The sequence below is a fragment of the Salvia hispanica genome, chromosome 4, assembly GCF_029641045.1.
Source record: "Salvia hispanica isolate PSC_SH4W2 chromosome 4, Shi_PSC_v1, whole genome shotgun sequence".
Lineage (NCBI taxonomy): Eukaryota > Viridiplantae > Streptophyta > Magnoliopsida > Lamiales > Lamiaceae > Salvia > Salvia hispanica.
The window spans coordinates 47,321,004-47,335,018 of NC_142695.1; the positions used below are offsets into that span (position 1 = coordinate 47,321,004).

The 14,015-nt window shown below is 38.6% G+C and overlaps 1 pseudogene; it reads left to right on the forward strand.

Moving 5' to 3' along the window:
* Positions 1–13,054: 13,054 nt before the first annotated feature.
* On the forward strand, positions 13,055–13,621 carry LOC148929314 (secreted RxLR effector protein 161 pseudogene; annotated as a pseudogene).
* The last annotated feature ends 394 nt before the right edge of the window (positions 13,622–14,015 follow it).

Genomic DNA, 14,015 nt, shown 5'->3' on the forward strand with positions numbered 1-14,015 from the left:
AATGGGAGGAAGGGCCATAATATCTACGGGTACAATCATATTAATTAAACCACGATGATACTAATTCACTAGAAACTGACAACCTTGTCACAATTGATAATAGCAATTGAAAGTTTGTGTATTTGGAGGTAAAATATTTAGTTCATGCCCAAAAACAAACCAAAATTGGATAAAAGTTTGTGTATTTAGGTATAACAATACCCGATTTTTTGTTGGAATATTAAAATATAAACTTGATTTTGTAAATATCTAGATATTATATAGAATTATCTAAAATTGAAGATGAAAATATCTAGATATTTTGGTAGAATTAACTAGAGATAGAATTCTCTAGAATATAGATATTTAAAATATAAAAGAATTAAATAGGAGAATATCTAGATATTTTAGTAGAAATGTCTAGATATTTTTAGTAGAGTTCCCTAGAATGTAGTAAAAATATCTAGATTTTTATGCAGAAAAATCTAGATATAAAATATTAAAAAAATAGTAGAGAATTCTAAAATAGGAAATAAATGCCTATAAATATGACATAGTTGTACCATTTTCATAACTTCAGAAAATTTGAGAATATAAGTGTTCCTTTGCTTTCCCAAATAACCAACCTCTCCTAAATCATTTCCCACATATTCCACACATTTTCCTCTCAAATATTTCCTCCAAACCAAATTAATCCTCCAAAACATATATCTTATATATTCCAACAAAGTGTACCAGAGCCATAAGTTCCTACCTGTAGTATGACTAACTTGTCGTCGTTCCAAGTCCCCATGCTCAACAAGAGCAGTTTCGGTAATTGAAGTATCAAGATGAAAGCATTATTGGATATCGTGGAGAATGGCTACGAGGAGCCGCAAGACGAGACCGATCTATCTCAACAACAAGGGATAGATTGCGAGATGCGAGAAAGAGAGACCTATCTCATCTACCAAGCTCTAGGGGAAGACGATTTCGAGAAGATGTCGAGTGCAAGCACCACCAAAAAAGTGTGGGAGAAGCTCCAAATCTCGTGTGTTAGTGTCGAGCGAGTAAATGAGATACGCCTCCAAACTTTAAGAGGAGAATTTGAATCTTTACATATGAAATAGTCCGAATCAATTTCGGATTACTTTTTAAGAGTCTTGGCGGTGTCAAACCAAATGAAAAGAAATGGTGAAAAATTGGAGGATGTTAGAATCATGGAGAAAATATTGCGCTCTCTAACCCCTAATTTTGAGCACATATTAGTTACAATATTAGAAACAAAAGATTTGGAGGAAATGACTATTGACCACTTATTGGGTTCGCTACAAGCATAGGGGAGAAACAAAAGAAGAAACAAGAAATTGTGGAGCAACTTTTAAAGTTGCAAGTAAGTCCAAAGGAGAAAGAAGAAAGTTCGGGTAATGGTGGTGGTCGACAAGGAAGAGGTCGCGGACAGAGACAAGATCGCAGTCGTGGTCGAGAATATGCTCGTGGACGTGGATGGGGATATTTTGCAAAAAATAAAGAAAGAAAGGAGTCTCCAATCATAGGACGAGGAAAGAGCAACCCACAGTCGAGGTATGATAAATCATCAATAAAGTGTTATAATTGTCATAGATATGAGCACTATGCTTCTGAGTGCAGAGAGACAAAATAAAAAGTTGAAGAGAAGGTCAATTACGTGGAGAATACGAATGAAGAAAATAGATGTGTTCTTCTAGCTTATAAAGGAGAAGCTGGAAGAAAAAATGATATGTGGTACCTCGACATAGGAGCGAGCAACCGTATGTGCGGGAACAGGAGCATGTTCGTGGAGCTTGATGAACTAGTAAGTGGTAATGTCTCCTTTGGTGATGAATTTAAAATTCCAGTTAAAGGAAAAGGTAAGATTCTAATTCGTTTGAAGAATGGAGCTCATGACTTTATTTCTAACGTATAATATGTGCCCAATATGAGAACTAATATATTGAGTCTTGGACAACTCTTAGAGAAAGGTTATACCATTCATATGAAAGATTATAGCCTTTCAATAAGAGATGGATAAAATGATTTAATCGCCAAGGTGTCAATGTCCAAGAATAGAATAATTTTATTAAATGTTCAAAATGATGTAGTAAAGTGTCTTCAAGCATGTTATAAAGATAAGTCTTGGCTATGGCATCTTCGATTTGGGCACCTGAATTTTGGTAGCTTAAAATTTCTATCAAATAAAGAAATGGTAAGAGGATTACCACCCATCGAGCACCCCGATCAACTCTGTGAAGGATGCTTAGTTGGGAAGCACTTCAGAAAGCCGTTCCTAAAGGAGTCAAGTTTGAGAGCTCAGAAGCCATTGGAGTTAATCCATGCAGACGTGTGTGGACCAATCAAGCCAACCTCCCTCGGTAAAAATAATTATTTCCTACTTTTCATTGATGATTTTTCAAAAAATACGTGGGTATACTTCTTGAAGCAAAAATCAGAAGTATTTGACGCCTTCAAGAAGTTCAAGGCTGCCGTCAAGAAAGAAAGTGGTCTAGAAATCAAATCAATGAGGACCAACCGAGATGGAGAATTCACATCCAGAGAGTTTATGGAATTTTGCAAAGAAAGCGGAATTCAACAGCTGCTAATAGTTCCAAGATCCCCCAGCAGAATGGAGTGGCTGAACGAAAGAACATGACCATCGTTGATATGACTCGAAGCATGCTGAAGACGAAGAATTTACCTAAAGAACTTTGGGCAGAAGCAGTGGCGTGCGCCGTATACCTGTCTAACAGGTCTCCAACAAAAAAGTGTCTGGGGAATGACTCCTTAAGAAGCTTGGGGCAGAAGAAAGCCAGGAATCGCCCACTTAAGAGTGTTCGGGAGCAAAGCCTGTGCACATGTACCAGATCAGACGAGTAGCAAACTCGATGACAAAGGCAAGCCATTCATATTCATCGGGTACGACTCTAACACTAAAGGCTATAATTTATATGATCCAACATCGCAGAAAACCACGATTAGCCAAGATGTGGAGTTCGATGAAGAAGGAATATGGGATTTCAGCTCATACAATGACTTCAGCTTCATACCTTCGTTTGGAAATCAAAGAACAGGCGAGCAGACGAGAGAGATGCAACAAGAACAAACAACTCCACCTACATTTCCTGCATCAGCTGTTAGAAGCTCACCACCATCTTTCCTTAATGAAAGAGCCATATAACGCACACGAAGTTTGGATGGAGTGTATGAAGTCACCGAAAGGTTAGAAGATCTCACCTTATTTTGCCAATTTGCTGATTGTGAACCATTTAGGTTTGAAGAAGCTACAACAAGTGAAAATTGGCGAGTCGCAATTGATGAAGAGATCAAAGCCATAGAGAAGAATGACAAGTGGGAGCGGAGCTGGTGACACTACCAAAGAGACACAGGGCCATTGGAGTTAAGTGGGTGTATAAAATTAAGAAGAATTCCAACGGTGAAGTTGAAAGGTACAAAGCTAGACTCGTCGCAAAAGGATGTAGAAAAGAGCTGAAATTGACTATGACGATGTATTTGCTCCCGTCTCTCGTTTATAAACTATTAGACTAATACTATCTCTTGCAACCCAGAATTGATGGAAGATTTATCAAATGGATGTGAAATCGGCTTTCTTGAATGAATTCCTTAATAAAGAAGTCTACATAAAGCAGCCTGATGGCTACGTGGTGAATGGACAAAAAGAAAAAGTTTTGATGTTGAAGAAAGCTTTGTACGGGCTAAAGCAAGCACCAAGGGCGTGGAATACCATGATCGATAAATATCTTGAAGATAACGACTTCATCAAATGCCCACATGAGCATGCGCTCTATGTGGAAAGTAATGGAAATTATATCATAATAGTGTGCTAGTATGTGGATGATCTCATTTTCACAGGAAACAATCCAAGCATGTTCAAGGAATTCAAGAAAGCCATGACTGAAGAATTCGAGATGACAGACATCAGGCTGATGGCATACTACCTCGAAGTGAAAGTAAAACAACTTGAAGATGGAGTATTCATCACACCAGAACACTACGCAAAGGAGATCCTTAAAAAATTCAAAATGGAGGATTGCAAGCCAGTCAAGGTATCTAAGAATGATAAAGAAGTAAAGGTGGTGCCCACACTGTATAAGAGCTTGGTTGGAAGCCTGCGGTACTTAACTTGCACAAGGCCGGATATGTTTGTTAGAGTTTGTATACTAGAAATCACGTTTCGAGTGATTGAATACTGTAAAACTCTTATTTTATTTTCCAATGAATAAAACAGATTATTTTTTGTCATAATGTTGTTATGTTTTACATTTAATGTATGTTAATGCATGTTTAAATGTATAAGTTAACTTAACAAAGTCTAAGTCTTTGTTTTAGTAGACCGGTTGTGAGCGGCGTCCACTTTAAGGTAACACAGTCAATTCTAAACAAAGAAAAAGATGAATTTCACAACCTAGTTGGAATTTGACTATCCATCGAGAAAGGTTGCAATGTCAGTCCGCATATTTCTAAGCCTTACTGAAATAAGATGACATTGGTGTGGTATAGCACTGAACGGATCTAACAGCAAGACTTGCCCTTAGGCTATCTACTGAAAGGCGAGGTCTTGATAAATATTTGTTTCTTAATCAATGTAGGTTAGCATTGAGCATACGTTATTGATTATGCATTACTTTGACTTATCAAATGGTGCGGGTTTTTCGTAACCCAATGATCCTGATATACTGGGTAATGGTGATCAATATCTAGCGGTGCTAGGATTGCTATTATATTGAATCGTGCGCGAGCTGAGTCTCGTTTGATAATGTCCTCAAGAGGAGCGCGAAACAAGGTTTTATTATTCGGAACCTAGCTAGTTGGAATTTGATTACTCTATGAATAATAAATAAGTGTTTCATGCTAAGTCCATTCTTGGAATTAATAAGAAGTTAATTAATTAAGTCCATAGCAGACATTAATTAATTAATGGACATTTTTATCTTCAGCGCGAGAAATGAAAGTTAAATGGAAACCCAGATTACTTGTAATTTCTGATTTGGATGGGGAGAGTTCAATATTACTTCTGTAGTGGCTGCTCGTAATATCCCAATTATAACTTATATTAAATTGTGGGTTCAATTTAATTAGTAAAAAGTAAATTGGATGAGCCCATATCCAAAACCTTCCATAGATCCGTGTCTGGGCCCAAAAGGAACTTAATATAAATAGGAGAATAAATGAGACAGAATGATCACAATTTTATACTTAAAATTTTTGAAAATTTCGACTCCCTCTAGCTGAAGAGGATTTCGAATTATACTCCTATTCCCAAAAGGATTTCTTCTGTCTTCTTTATTTAAGTCCTAGTATTCTGGTGAGATCAGCCCACACTGATATCGGAGTACAGTTCGGGAACTAGAGAGAAGATTTGTGGTCTAGTATTCAAAGCGTCAAGTGGAGAAGCAGCTAGCCATCTTCAATTCTTTGGAGAATTAAGAAGGTATTTTTCTGGTCCGTAGAAAAACATGTTTTAGGTTTCAATATTCTTAAAGCATGATCAATTCAAGTTATGAGCATGATACATGTAAGAATTACGCGAATAGATTTTGTCTAAATAATCTGCTAAATAGATCTGATTATTATGTGATTTATTGGTGTGATTAATAATTGTTAAAATTATGTTAATCCATGCAACACCGCTTCCGCTGCCAGTTCCAACAATTGGTGTCAGAGCCAGTCTTTGGCTCTGATTATTTCGATTTGAATTTCGCGAATTTCATGTATGCATGTGTTATTTGATTGCGAAGCAGGTTCTTGTTTTATTGTTTATAATTATGCATGATGAACTCAAGAACATTCGAATCAATAGAACTTGAATTATTCGAACGCACGAGATGTGCGATTCGTCGGCGCTTGCGCCGGGATGAATCGCGCTACATGCGATCGAAGAGGGTTGTCGAATTGAGTGGGAGCCGAGGTTCGACGGTGATTGGGCGACGCGCTGGCGAGGGTGGGCTCGTACGCGCCGCCAGCCAAGACCGCGAAACCCTAGGCGGCGCATGGTGCGAATCGATGGTGGTGGAGAGCAAACTAGCTCGCTCCTCATCCGAGAGCAGCGGCTTCTCTCCGCCGCGACGAACCCTAACCCTAGAAACCCTAACCCTAGTCGCCCAGCCCTAGCGGCGCACGACCGAGAGCAGCCACGCCGAGAACGGCGGCTACTGGTTCGCGCGAGGCCGCCGGAGCTACGCGGCCATCGCTGCGTGGCTGGTTGACGAAGACCGGGGGAGTGTCTCGGCGGTTTTCCGACGGGAGAGAGGGAGGAGGAAGGAGCACGCCTTCGGACGCGGGCTGCCGGCAGCGGTCGGGCGGCGAATTCGCCGCCCCGGCGAGCGTCTCCGGGGGATGTCTCCAAATCTTCGTCGTGTTGATTCGTGCAAACCTCGAATCACAAGATATTGACGAAAGATTATTTTGATGATTATTTAATTCATAAATTAAAAGATATCATTAAAAATAATATTATTTAATGAAATAAAATATTTTGGGAAGATTTCCCTAGATTTTAGGAATATTTTGATTATTTTCTATATCTATGAATATTTTATATCCTAGATGATATAGATAAGAATAATTTAATAGTTTCTTAATTATCATATATATCTAGAATCTTTAATAAGATAGATATATAAGATTACATTAAATAATATAATTTAATTTTCTTCATAATCTTGAACCTGAAAATTATATGAATTTAATTTTTCATGTCTAATTAAGATTATAAATAATATACTTTATTTTAGATATATCTTATAAGATGACATGAATAAGAATTAAATTCTGGAATAAATAAATTCCTAAACTAAGATACTAAAGATAATAAAAGATTTAATTATCCAGTCAATTAAATACCAACAAAATTTAATTAGTCTTAATCTGCCTTAAGGCTAAAGGATAATTAATGAAAAACCATAACCCAAATATCTAAGAAATAATTATGAACTAAAAGTTTATATATGGTCTCCATCGGTTGGACTGCCAAATTTTGTGAAGTTGATTTTCTAATATTATCGCCACCTACAGAGTAGGGCCAATAATGCTACGAAAACAGCAAGTTCATAAGGGCGGACTTCTCACATAGTAAATAGAATGAACTAGAAAGTGGTTCTCAATATTATTGCCACCTGCAGAGTTAGGACAATAATCCTAAGGAACTGCGAGTTTCAGGGTTCAATCAGAATTTATGAGATAGCTTGGTTTTGTTGTCAGCACATGAACATTGTTGTGGGAGTGTGTTGTAGAAATAAAATTCTGTAATGCTAAATCTGATGGTCGTGCTTAGGCAACATTAGGCGTATTAACCTCCAGAGGAGGATGCCATTGATGTGTCGGTGTTGTGACCAGTAAAATTGTCAAAATTTTAATGCGTATTAACCTCCAGAGGAGGATACAATTTATTAATTTTGCTGTTGTAAGATTTTGAAAAGTTTTATGGTTAATCTACTCAATTTCCTTACATAAGTTTATGACAAATAGTAAATTCTTCTGTTTGCAGTGCAATAAAATCCGTCAAGATGTCTTTTAATCCTCTTTCTGTCATTCTCAAAGAAAACAAACTCGAGGGCCAAAATTATATAGAATGGAAACAAAACTTGGATATCGTTCTCACAGCCGAAGAGTACAAGTTTGTGCTCACTACTCCACGCCCAGCAGTGCCGGCAGCTAACGCCGCGCAAGGACTGCGAGATGCGCATAGACGGTGGCATAAGGCGAATGAGATGGCTAAGTGCTACATGTTGGCTTTTATGTCATCAGTACTCAAGCATCAGCATTCTGCCATGGAAACTGCCGCCGAGATTATGACAAATCTCGCAAATCTTTTTGGTACTCAGAATCGAACGGCTAAGTCTCAAGCTTTTCGGAGTATCATGACGAAGACTATGAAGGAAGGCTCGTCAGTGAGGCAACACGTCCTCGAGATGATGAGTCACCTCAACCAGATTGAGGTTTTGAGAGGGACGATGGATCCCGAGTCCCAGGTTACTATAGTCCTTCAAAGTCTTCCCCCTAGCTTCCAACATTTCAAGCTCAATGTTGAGATGAACAAATGGAACTACACTTTGGCTGAGCTGCTGACTGAACTTCAGTCGGTGGAGGACCTTATGGTTCAAGCTAAGGTAGCTATGGTGAGTTTGGCGCCCAATTCCTCTGGCTCTAAGCCTCGCGCGGGAAAGAAAAAGGCACCGAACCCAGTGGCAGATAAGAATGCTAAGGGAAAGAAGAAGAAGCAGGGTGACAAGAAGCCTACTGGAAAGTGCTTCAAGTGTGGAGAGAAAGGTCATTGGAAGCCAGATTGTCCTAAGAAGGGCAAGGCTACAGGTATGCACCCTTTAGTAGTCGAGTCATGTTTGGCTTCGACATCTACTCATACTTGGGTTATTGATACTGGAGCAACTGATCATATATGTTTTGATCTTGACTTAATGCAGGTGACAAGATGGTTACATGATCGTGAGATCGAAGTCCAGCTGGGCACGCTACGAAAGTGGCGGCCGTTGCAGTGGGAGACGTTTATTTACATTTTTCTAGTGATAGATTTTTTATTTTGAAGAATGTTTTATTGATACCTTCTTTTAGAAGAAATTTAATTTCAGTTTCTAAATCGTCTTTTGATGGATATTCGATTTCTTTTAATGACAATTGCGTTATTAAGAAAGATGGTTCTTATATCTGTCGTGGTATCATGGAAAACAATCTGTACACAATCACTTCTACACAATTTACTCAACGTAAATCAGAACTCAACGCTACATCGGAAATTTCTAAGAAAAGAAAAGAACCTTCAAGTTCAATGAATGAAACGTACTTATGGCACCTTAGACTTGGTCATGCCAACGAAAGAAGAATTCGTGTGATGGTTGATCAAGATCTCATCAAAGGTCTTGAAAAGGAACCATTTTCGAAGTGTGAATCCTGTCTCGAAGGCAAGATGACTAAGAGACCTTTTAGGTCAAAGGGGAATAGGGCCAAGGAAGTACTTGAGCTCATTCATACTGATGTGTGTGGACCAATGTCAACTGAGGCAAGGGGCGGTTTTCGATATTTCGTTACCTTTATAGATGACTTCTCGAAAATTGGATACATCTATTTGATGCGCTACAAGTTTGAAATTTTTGACAAGTTCAAGGAGTTTAAGGCTAAAGTAGAGACGCATCATGGTAAGAGTATCAAATGCATGCGATCTGATCGCGGAGGCGAATACCTAAGTGCCGAGTTTTTGGACTACTTATCAGTGGCGGGAATTCAATCCCAAACGACTGCGCCGGGCACACCCCAGCAGAATGGCGTAGCTGAAAGAAGGAACATGACCTTATTGAATACTGTCCGCTCGATGATGAGTTATGCACGGTTACCTATTTCGTTTTGGGGGCATGCTTTGCTATCAGCAAACTATCTATTAGACCACTTACCTTCTAAATCAGTTCCTACAACCCCATATGAGTTGTGGAATGGGCGAAAGCCCAATCTGGAACATCTCAGAGTGTGGGGGTGTCCGACCCATGTATTGGAAAAGGATCCAACTAAGCTAGAATCTAGGACGGAGGTATGTGTGTTTATAGGATTCCCTAGAGGAACGAAAGCTTATGAATTCTATAGTCTCCGAGATCAGAAAGTAATTGTGAGCACTCATGCCACATTCTTAGAGGAAGACTTTGTAATGAATCATAAGTCCAGCAGTGAGATAGCTCTTGAAGAGTTAACTCCAGTCACAACTTCCATTAACCAAGAACAATTACCTAGTGTAACAACAATTCCAGAAACTTCAACTAATACTCCAGATGTTGTAGTGCCACGTCCCAGTGGGAGGTAGGGCATGAGCCCGATAGATACATTGGTTTGGGAGAGTGTATGGATCACTCCTCGGACAACAATGTACTTGATCCCTGGAATCTTGCAGAGGCGCAGGCAGATGTCGATCATTGCGAATGGGTGAAAGCAATGGATTCGAAACTACAATCAATGGTAGACAAAGACGTCTATGATTTGTCTGTCCTACCCGAAGGCTGTACTGCCATTGGGAGCAAGTGGATATACAAACGTAAACGTGGACCCGATGGACGAGTTAAAGTCTTCAAGGCAAGACTAGTGGCTAAGGGGTATACCCAAAAGGAAGGCATCGATTACGATGAGACCTTCTCCCCTGTGGCCATGCTCAAATCGATCCGTATACTTTTTTCTATAGCAGCTTACATGGATTGGGAAGTATGGCAGATGGACGTTAAGACTGCGTTTTTAAACGGGAGTCTTGAGGAGACCATCTACATGGAACAACCCGAAGGCTATGTGGTAAAGGGCAAGGAACACATGGTTTAGAAGCTTAAGAAGGCCATTTATGGCCTCAAGCAAGCATCTAGATCATGGAACCAGTGTTTCGATCAAACCGTACAAAAGTTTGGATTCGAAAAATGCCATAATGAAAGCTGCGTGTATAAGAAGGTTGAAAAGAGAAATGTTGTGTTCTTAGTTTTGTATGTAGATGACATTCTTCTAATTGGAAACAATAATAAGATGTTGTCATCAGTGCGAACTTGGTTGTCCAGCCAGTTCGAGATGAAAGATATGGGTGATGCGGGACACATTCCCGGTATCAAGGTTCTTAGGAACCGTGCAAAGAGAACGTTGTGCTTATCCCAAGAATCTTACATCAACACAGTACTTAGACGCTTTACCATGCAAGATGCCAAGAAAGGTTTCCTACCTTTTAGACATGACATCCATTTATCTCAAGAGATGTGTCCTAAGACAACGTCTGAGATAGCAGAGATGAGAAGAATACCATATGCCTCGGCAGTTGGTAGTCTCATGTATGCTATGCTTTGTACTAGACCCGATATTTGCTTTGTTGTTGGCATGGTTACAAGATATCAATCAAATCCCGGTCAAGGACATTGGATTGCCGTAAAGAACATACTCAAGTACTTTAATCGGACTAAGGACTATGTTCTAGTTTACAATGCAGCCGAGCTCTGTCCTTTAGGATATACAGATTCAGATTTTCAAGCTGATGTAGATTCGAGAAAATCAACTTCCGGATATGTGTTTACCTTAGGAGGTGGAGCTGTAATTTGGAAGAGTGTAAAGCAGAAATGCATTGCAGACTCTACCATAGAAGCCGAGTATGTGGTCGCTTCGGAGGCTGCAAAAGAGGCTGTATGGCTTAAGAACTTCCTTCTGGACTTAGGTGTGGTTGCGAATATGCCCAAGAGCATCACCATTTATTGTGATAATTCTGGTGCTGTGGCAAATTCGAGGGAACCACGGGCTCATAAAGCGAGCAAGCACATAGAGAGGAAGTATCATATCATTCGAGATATAGTGCAGAGAGGATACATAAAAGTGGTCAAGATTGAGTCAGAAAACAACCTGGCAGATCCTTTCACGAAGGCATTAGCGGTAAAGCCGTATGAAAGCCATGTTGAAGGAATGGGAGTTCGACTAATTCAAGACCTCAATCCGCTTTCAGTATAAGTGGGAGAATTAGACGTTAGCACATTTTGTACACTCGAAAGTGTTTTGAGTATAAGTGGGAGATTGTTAGAGTTTGTATACTAGAAATCACGTTTCGAGTAATTGAATACTGTAAAACTCTTATTTTATTTTCCAATGAATAAAACAGATTATTTTTGTCATAATGTTGTTATGTTTTACATTTAATGGATGTTAATGCATATTTAAATGTATAAGTTAACTTAACAAAGTCTAAGTCTTTGTTTTAGTAGACCGGTTGTGGGTGGCGTCCACTTTAAGGTAACACGGTCAGTTCTAAACAAAGAAAAAGATGAATTTCACAACCTAGTTGGAATTTGACTATCCATCGAGAAAGGTTGCAATGTCAGTCCGCATATTTCTAAGCCTTACTGAAATAAGATGACATTGGTGTGGTATAGCACTGAACGGATCTAACAGCAAGACTTGCCCTTAGGCTATCTACTAAAAGGCGAGGTCTTGATAAATATTTGTTTCTTAATCAATGTAGGTTAGCATTGAGCAAGTGGTATTGATTATGCATTACTTTGACTTATCAAATGGTGCGGGTTTTTCGTAACCCAATGATCCTGATATATTGGGTAATGGTGATCAATATCTAGCGGTGCTAGGATTGCTATTGTATTGAATCGTGCGCGAGCTGAGTCTCGTTTGATAATGTCCTCAAGAGGAGCGCGAAACAAGGTTTTATTATTCGTAACCTAGCTAGTTGGAGTTTGATTACTCTATGAATAATAAATAATCGTTTCATGCTAAGTCCACTCTTGGAATTAATAAGAAGTTAATTAATTAAGTCCATAGCAGACATTAATTAATTAATGGACATTTTTATCTTAAGCGCGGGAAATGAAAGTTAAACGGAAACCCGGATTACTTGTAATTTCGGATTTGGATGGAGAGAGTTCAATATTACTTCTGTAGTGGCTGCTCGTAATATTCCAATTATAACTTATATTAAATTGTGGGTTCAATTTAATTAGTAAAAAGTAAATTGGATGAGCCCATATCCAAAACATTCCATAGATCCCTGTCTGGACCCAAAAGGAACTTAATATAAATAGTAGAATAAAGGAGACAGAATGATCACAATTTTATACTTAAAATTTTCGAAAATTTCGACTCCCTCTAGCTGAAGAGGATTTTGAATTCTACTCCTATTCCCAAAAGGATTTCTTCTGTTTTCTTTATTGAAGTCCTAGTATTCTGGTGAGATCAGCCCACACTGATATCGGAGTACAGTTCGGGAACCAGAGAGAAGATTTGTGGTCTAGTATTCAAAGCGTCAAGTGGAGAAGCAGCTAGCCATCTTCAATTCTTTGGAGAATTAATAAGGTATTTTTCTGCTACGTAGAAAAGCATGTTTTAGGTTTCAATATTCTTAAAGCATGATCAATTCAAGTTATGAGCATGATACATGTAAGAATTACGCGAATAGATTTTGTCTAAATAATCTGCTAAATAGATCTGATTATTACGTGATTTATTGGTGTGATTAATAATTGTTAAAATTATGTTAATCCATGCAACACCGCTTCTGCTGCCAGTTCCAACAATATTGTACGCCACAGGGCTTGTTAGTCGCTACATGGAGAATCCAACCAATACTCACTTCAAGGCAGCGAAGAGAATACTTCGATATCTCAGAGGTACGATCGACTATGACCTATTATATTCATCTACTAATTATTATAGACTTGTTGGCTATAGTGATATTGATTGGGCTGGTGACACTAATGAACGAAAGAGTACAAGTGGATATATGTTCTACATGGGAGACACTGCTTTCACTTGGATGTCTAAGAAGCAGCCCATTGTCACTTTATCAACCTGCGAAGCCGAATATTTGGCCGCCACTTTCAGTGTTTGTCATGCAATTTGGCTCAGGAGTTTATTATCGGAGCTCGGATGGCCACAAAAGGAGCCAACAACTATTTGTGTGGATAATAAGTCAGCGATTGCGCTATCCAAAAATCCAGTGTTCCACAACCGAAGCAAGCACATCGACACCCGTTACCACTACATCAGAGAATGCATTGCAAATCGGGAGTATGTTAAATCGCAAGATCAAATTATCAATATTTTCACAAAGCCCCTCAAGTACGAAGACTTTATCAAGATCAGGACGCTGCTCGGAATGACAAATCAAGTTTAAGGAGAATGTTGAAATATAAACTTGATTTTGTAAATATGTACATATTATACAAATATCTAGATAGGGGAGTGATCAATTGCTAACTAATTAGCCATCACAAATTAAGGCCAAATCTTACCCATTAGATTAAGAGATCTAGTGGTTAAAATAATGCCACATGGATTAGATTTTAAATTAAAAAAATTATTAAATAAACTTAAAGGGTATTAATGTCAATTCTCTCCCATCAAAATCATCTCAAAACTTTAAATTAACGTAACTTTCTCGATTTAAATTTTTTTCGGAAAAAATATATCAAAAAGATACTTTTGTAAGGATTCCAATGAGATTTCAATTGCATATGTTCCGACAATGTTCGGGTGATAAAACTTGATAAATGCAAAAAAAAAAAATT